The 7,447-nt window shown below is 28.8% G+C and overlaps 1 long non-coding RNA gene across 3 annotated transcripts; it reads right to left on the bottom strand.

Moving 5' to 3' along the window:
• Nucleotides 1-5,955: 5,955 nt before the first annotated feature.
• LOC137837648 (uncharacterized) lies at nucleotides 5,956-6,719 on the bottom strand. 3 transcript variants are annotated; one of them, XR_016520315.1, is made up of 3 exons: nucleotides 6,493-6,719; nucleotides 6,312-6,403; nucleotides 5,956-6,017 (listed from the first exon to the last, which is right to left on the bottom strand). It is a non-coding gene; the product is annotated as an uncharacterized LOC137837648 (long non-coding RNA). The 3 variants fall into 3 exon arrangements; XR_016520316.1 differs by having other exon boundaries at nucleotides 5,978-6,017; nucleotides 6,325-6,403; nucleotides 6,493-6,717; XR_011085499.2 differs by lacking the exon at nucleotides 5,956-6,017 and having other exon boundaries at nucleotides 6,185-6,403; nucleotides 6,493-6,633.
• Between the last annotated feature and the right edge of the window lie 728 nt (nucleotides 6,720-7,447).

The raw sequence follows: 7,447 nt of genomic DNA, 5'->3' as shown, positions 1-7,447 counted from the left end.
AAAATTATGTATCGTGCTAAAGCAATACACCTCAACTTCAATAATTGGAAGATGATCAAAATTGCTTTCAAAACTAGATATTACTTGGCCATACTCTTCTGGTAAACTCTCAAAAACCGCATCTAAGTGTTTGCAAGAAATAATAGGATCAACATAAGAACCAAACACATCAACAATACATTTGATGCGAGAAGAAATTCACCATCATCTTTTGTTCAAGCCTTATGGTATGAAGCCTTGTTCATAATTGTCACACTTTTGCACAAGTCTATTTTTAAAATTAATCATAAAGTTTCTCCCACATTTGCTGTGAGTGAACACAATCTATTAATCAAGACAAAATTGACATGGAGGGAGAGTCGATTGAAGTCACGATAAAAGAATATGATCTTGTTGTTCCTAATTGTAGTGTGCCGGATTTTCGCTTCCTGCTAAACAATCTTCTTCAATAATAAACCACAGGATTTGCAACAAGGAGTTGAAGTTTATATACCTTAATCATTGGTTCAACTTGTTGCCTTGATAAAAAAATAATAATAATTAAGTTTCTCATAAATAAAAGAAAAAAGTAATGGAAATGAATAAGATATAATTTTGAGTTGACTTATTGATGGATTTTCAAGCTCTTAATACTATAATAGAAACCAAGAAGTAACAAAAAGGAAAGAAAAACAACAAAACAAAAACAAAAAACAAAGAGAATAAAAAGTTTATTTTGTTATTAAAAAACTTACTTTATAAGAAAAACTATTATTGTTTATATAGAAGTATAGTAACATAACAAAGTACTCTCTAAAATTGACAACTCTTACATAGACTAAAAAGTTTTTGAATAATATCTACATCAACACAAAAATTAATAGTAAGATTTATAAATTCTTAACAATTATATTGACTTATAGAAAAATCCTTAATGAGTTGGAAGAGGATGATGAAAACATGTACACAAGTTTATGAAAGATTAAGACCTTGCTCTCAACTCAATTCCTAGCTTGAAGAGTGTTACAAAACAAAGTGACAACGAAAGATAATCTCTGTAGACGGGGTGTACAATTGGGCAAAACGTTGTGTGTTATGTGTGGTTAACAAGAGGAACCAACTAGTCATTTTTTCTTCACATGTAGTGTCTCCAGGGCTGTGTGAACATGTGTTACAAATGGGTTGATGAAATCATTGTATTTCATTATGCTCCAAATAAACATTTCAATCAATTCATAATTATGAGGATAACAAAGGCCGCAAATAGAGCATGAAGGTGTATGTGGATTGCCATCTTGTGGGAAATATTGAGACAGAGAAACAATGTAATCTTTAATGATGTTAGGCCTGATTCAGTTAAAATATTTACTCTTGCTCAATTGAAAACATACTCTTGGTTAGCAGCAAAAGAACAAAAAACAAGTTTCTCTTATGCTAAGTGGTGCATTGATCCAATTAACTATCTAAAACTTATTAAAAGTTAATTCTCTACAATTGATTATTACAATGCAAAATTGTTTTAATGAACTAACTTGAACCTTAGTATGATTGTTGGGAATGGTAGAATTGACTTTTGCAAGATGCTTTGAGAAAGTGTTGCAGAATGCCCGCTAATGTGCAACTTATTTGGTTATTTTAGTCTTACATGGTAACCTAAAGCAAGTCTTTAGAAACGAGGAGACAGTTGGGCAAAACAATTATCTATAACCATGGATCATGGAACGCTAAAAGGTTGAACATATTTTCTACAAGGAAAATAGTCATAGGCAATTACCCAGTCATTGTTCTCGGCATACAACTGGAACAATTTATGGGCATAAAAAGTTTTTTTTTTTTTAATATATATGCTACATTCTTTTTTTAGAGTATTTCCATGTAAGAGTAGAGGGTGCAACTGCTATGGGAGCATGTTTTTTTGAAATGATATTGTATAAGGTAGACTTGTCTCAATGTTTTTTCTACATACGTTGAAACATCCTTTAAATGTCCGAGTCAATTTAATTTATTTTTTACTGATAAAACAATACGAAAGTGTATATTCTTGTAATTTGTACAAAATATTTAAAATTAAAAATAATTCTTCTTTAACACATATGAATAACTTTCGTTCTTATTTTTTTACTTTCTTGGAATCCTAGTCGTTTTCCCCTTTTCTCTCCTCTCATAATTTATCAAGCTCTCAAACAAAAGTGAGAGTTAATCTCTATAACCTTTCTCTCTTTCTCCTCTTAGCTATAATTTCCTCATATTTTTGGTTTTTTTATTGTGTTTCTTAAAGCGATGCATGTAAGTTTTTGGCTACAAAAATGTGACTAAGAAAATATTGATTTATGGCATTCATATTAGTTTCCCTTTAGACGACATGGTTCACACTTCCATTCTTCAACCATTTCAAATGCACTATGCCTTGTCATTGTGCCTTCATCAACGAAATTATGTTATTTTTGTTCATCCTCCATCCAAGTACCAAAAATCACCAACCATTAAAATGTGAACAAAAATAAATAAAAATGTTCAAAAATTAGATGGGCACAACGGTCTTTGAATTGCTGAAAATTAAATTGAGATTTCACTAGACCTTGGGGAACGAAAAGAAAAATAAACAAGATTAAATTTGTTATCTCTGCAAAACAATGAAAATATCTTAAATAAAAAGAGAATATGGATGAAAAAAATTCCAAAACACTTTTTTAGAATACATTTCCGAATTTGGTTTTCAATAACATATTATGAATTCCATAAATCCTTTTTCGAAATCCATTTCCAGATTTTATCTTCTGAATTTTTTTTTTCTGAAAAAGAGATTATTTTTTGAAAATTTTGAAAAGTTTCCTTCAATCTATCATATATTTGCTTCTAACTTAAATTTAAATATTTTTTCTAAAATTATCATTAATTAAAAAATATTATATTATATTACAAATTATTTGTCATAAATCTAAAATATATTTTCTATTTTCAAAAAAATTATATATATATATATATATATATGTTGGAGATCCCACATCGACTAGAGATTAGAGCTTTCATTGTATATAAGTGGGTGCAAATGTGAGCCGGTTTTATGGAGTTGGGTTAGACTTAAAGTCCAGTTCGTAATAATATACACACAAAATTGATTCCTAGAGTAATTATAAGTGAGTACTCCCATCCTTATCATTTATTTATAAACTAATAATTTAAAAGAACAACTTAACTAGAAGACAAACAATAATTATGAAGAGTAATTTCCTTTAAGTTATTTTTGGATTTAATTGATTATATATAAATATGAAAAATAGTTTGCACCAATAAAGTTATATGTAGGAACCAAACAATTATATGATATTTTTTATCATTATATAATTTGCATATTGTATTAGCAAAAAAATTAAATTATATTATAAGTGTAATGTATTTTCAAATTTTATTTATATAAATACTGTAAGATGTATTTAAATAGTTTTTAAAATAGGTCTTTTATCTCTGTTTTAACTTTTTCATATAAGTCTTATATATAAATATATATATATATATATATCTTTGTCAGAAAATGTAGGACAAAAATATAATAACAAACATTTATTAGATGTAGAAAGAAATGTAATATTAAATGATTTCTTTCGAATCATGTGACATGTCTTTGTTTACAAATACAAACTTTACATTTAACTTTTACCCTACATCAAATAATTAGTTTTACCACTTCACCAGTGTTACAAATTTAGATATAAAAGTTTTAAATTTGATGAAAAATGTGAAAATTAAGTAATATAATTTTTTGAAATTAATTTGATTTACAAATACGAATATTTGTAAAATTGCATTTGTAATAGAAACTATTTAACAATAATAGAAACTAATTTTTGTTTTAGTTTTTAAAATGGTCTCTAATTTAGTTACTATTGCAACTAATTATTTTAGTCTCTAAAAATTGGTTTCTATTTCATGATTTTCTTGTAGTATTGTGTTTTTGCCTCTCGTTTGCACTGTTGATCATCCTTTTTATGTTTGTCTCTCATTTGCATTGGCGTAAGAAGTTCATCTCTTTCGCAGTAAGTTTTTGAATCGCTTTCTTCCTCTCCATCTTCACAAATGCCCGATTTATAAATTGTTTTTGTTTCCTTGCCTTGAAGGTATTGTTCCATTGGTTGCTCCGTCGCTACTTCGCCACCGCTTCCGCTGTTGCCTCTTCACCACCAATGTTGGTTCACACACAAGAGGTTGGTGTGTTGTTTTAAATTTTTTGAATTTATTTTTTGATGTATTATAATTTGTATGTTTTAAATTTTATATTATTTAGTATATATTATATTTTGAATTTGTATGTTTTTTTATGTATTATAATTTGTATTTTTTAAAATTTATATTATTTAGTAATATTACTTATATTATATTTTGAATTTGTTCTTTTTATGTATTATGTAATTTATATTAAAATTTATATTCTTTAGTAGTTAGTTGTTACTTTATATGGTATCTTCGGCAGTAATACGTTTTGGCATTGAGTTCGGAGGTGTTCGACCCTCGGCAAACGCGTGACATAGAACACTGATTGAAAAATACTAATCATTTCAGAATATATAATGGATCGAAATTGGATTAATTATGTTCGTACAAGTGACGAGTACAAAAGAGGAGTAGAAGAATTTATACAATTTGTAAACCTTAAACTCTATCACCTCATTTAGAAGCATATACAAATGCGGCTACCTTAAATAGCCGCACTTATAAATAGTATTTACAAATACGACTATATGACCGTATTTGTATCTCTTTAATTTACGAATGCGTGCTGCCGCATTTGATAAATGTAATATAACCGCCCTTGTTTAGCATTTATGTGCTAGTAACAGTTTAAGAATCGTAATTTATGTTCAAAATTGTAGTTTTTACTATTTATTTGAACACTGTAATTTATACTAAATTTTAAAAAATAAACAACATTTTTACATTAAATCATATTAATATTGCTGATAAATATATAAATATATATATATATATATATATAATCATATTAATTTTAATATTATCACCGCGTTCTCATAACAACACATTCTTTTAAATAGTATCTATAAATGTCACATTAAACACTACAGTTGTACTAGTGTAATTAAATCGGTACTATTATTAGACTATTAGTATATAAGATTTGGAGAGGAAAACGGTATATAATACCCATAGTGTAATATAATTTTAGCTAACTGAGAAACTTTTTGAGATGAGTCTACTGTACAATTTTCTTGTAACAGTAGCTCGCTGTTAAAAAAATATCTATAAAAGTTGGTCATCTGTTACGTAGCCTAACCAGACCTAACGTTGTTTTCCTAATTATTTAAGGAAACCCAGAACCTGTCTGCTTGTAAAAAATTTATATATTTGTCCCATTATACCTGTTGATTCCATCTGGAATTTTGTGACAATTTTCCATTGTCAGTGAACAACTTCTATCCGTTTATCACTCTTGAGCCTACACGTGTCCTTTTAGCTCATTTATTTGAAGTTTTTGAATAATCTGTTCCTCATGCAGATGCAGATGATGAATTATGTTATTGAGAATGGATCATAAATACATTTTTGAGTGAATATATAAGGTGTGTGGAAAGAAAAAGTTGTTTGGTACAATAGACAAGATGAAAAGTTAGATATTGACATTTGTCTTGAACTTTTGATCTTGAACTTTTGGGTCAAATTGATGGTCATCATTGTGCCTCATTCAAGTATTCCTTTATTCTGAAGCACTTGGAACAGCCTCTCAAAAAGTGCTTTTAGCTTCCATAGTTTCAACCACAAAATCAACTAATTAAACTTCTCCTTATAACTTAACACATAATATCTTATTCACTAACCCATAGTTCATTTTAAAAGTATCATTGTTTTAAGAGTTAAAATTGAGGATAATTTATAGCCATTTCTCAAGAACAAAACTGCAATCAAAATACTAAAATTTAAAAAGACAGCACCTCATATAGGCTTTCTCTTGAAGATCCTATGTTTGAACCATGTTAAAGCAAGGAGTTTGGATGGAAAGATAATCTCTTACCCAGCATCCAATGTTTCTGGTAAGAACAATAATTTGGCAAGATACGGATGAAAAATGAAAATACTGATAAGAACATTATTGCTGAGTGAGATATAAGTAATCAACATAGATTATGGACAAGTACATTACAAGTTCCTTCACCATATATGCAAGATAAGTCCAAAGCAACTTTAAAGTGATACATGTCAAATATGAGTTTTTTTCTATTATAAAAGGAAAATGGCATACTAAGGCACCCTTTGGATTCTGGGAAGCTAATTAAGGAAAATGAAATGAAACTGTGTCTTGCTTCTAAGTAAAATAATGGTACCAGTTGTAGTTACCACAGATCTGGTTTCCCATGATGATGCTTATTTTTTTCTTTGACTCAGTTATGAAGGGGGTTTGGTCCACCTGGAGTAGCTGTATGAGAAACAGTATGAAATCCACTGACCTTGTTTTCTGTGATTTCAGCAGAATTAAAAGTATGTGGGAATGAAGAAAAGGGGAACCTGGTTCTTGTTCTTTGCAGATTCATCTCTTCCTTGAACCCCCATGAAATGTGCCTGCAACTTGAGAGATGGAGCAGTATAGCTAGTACTAAAAGAAGGAACATGATAGTTAAGAATCTAGATTTATGAACTCCCATGATTCCTATATCACAAGAGAAAAAAAAGGGGCAGGGTTTGGATGAAAACTTGGTTTCATAATAAGATATTTAGAAAAGACATGAGTTTTCTGTTCAGAGAAAAAAAGAGTCAGAAATTAAATACTTGCACGTAGGTGGTTAGCTGGTGTGTGTGTTATTTAGTGTATTTGCAAACACATAGATACAATGCAATCAATCAAGTTGTGGTACTAAATGTTGACACATGTGAACCAAATTATATCTCAATCATGCATTGGCCTAGCTAGATGAATAATTGGTGGTTATTGGTCACAGATGCCGAAAAGATTAGGAGTAATGTTACATGGACTTACCTATTCTTCTCACACTCCTCACTCAGTAAGTTACTGTGCACGATTTAACTTATGTGTTACATGCAACTTCTTTTCATGTTTGTGCACTGAATCTCACACACACACTGCAATTATCACTGTTCCACACTTTAATACTAATTTGGTGTTGTTAAGAGTAATGATTAATAACTTGATAAAAGCTTTGGTTAAAAACACGCCACATTCTATATTGATTGGTATGAAATATTCTTCATCCTTATCGTATAAGCAATGATTACAAAATAATGTTTTTCTTATATCAGATTAACACAAAACACCAATTACATATATTAAAATTAAAAGAACTTTTGGAAATCATATATATTCTATATAATATAAATGCATGGAAACCTGATTTTGTAATATTACTTAAAAAATTTAATATATAGCAAAGTATTTTATAGCATATAAATGAATTCAGATTTCATTATGAATCGATTTGGTAAGATTGAGTTAAGTTTAAAGTCT

This window comes from Phaseolus vulgaris, chromosome 4 (genome assembly GCF_051622355.1).
Source record: "Phaseolus vulgaris cultivar YP4 chromosome 4, ASM5162235v1, whole genome shotgun sequence".
Taxonomy (NCBI): Eukaryota; Viridiplantae; Streptophyta; class Magnoliopsida; order Fabales; family Fabaceae; genus Phaseolus; species Phaseolus vulgaris.
Note: the sequence above shows the minus strand (reverse complement) of the source record. Positions and strands in the feature narration are given on the sequence as shown.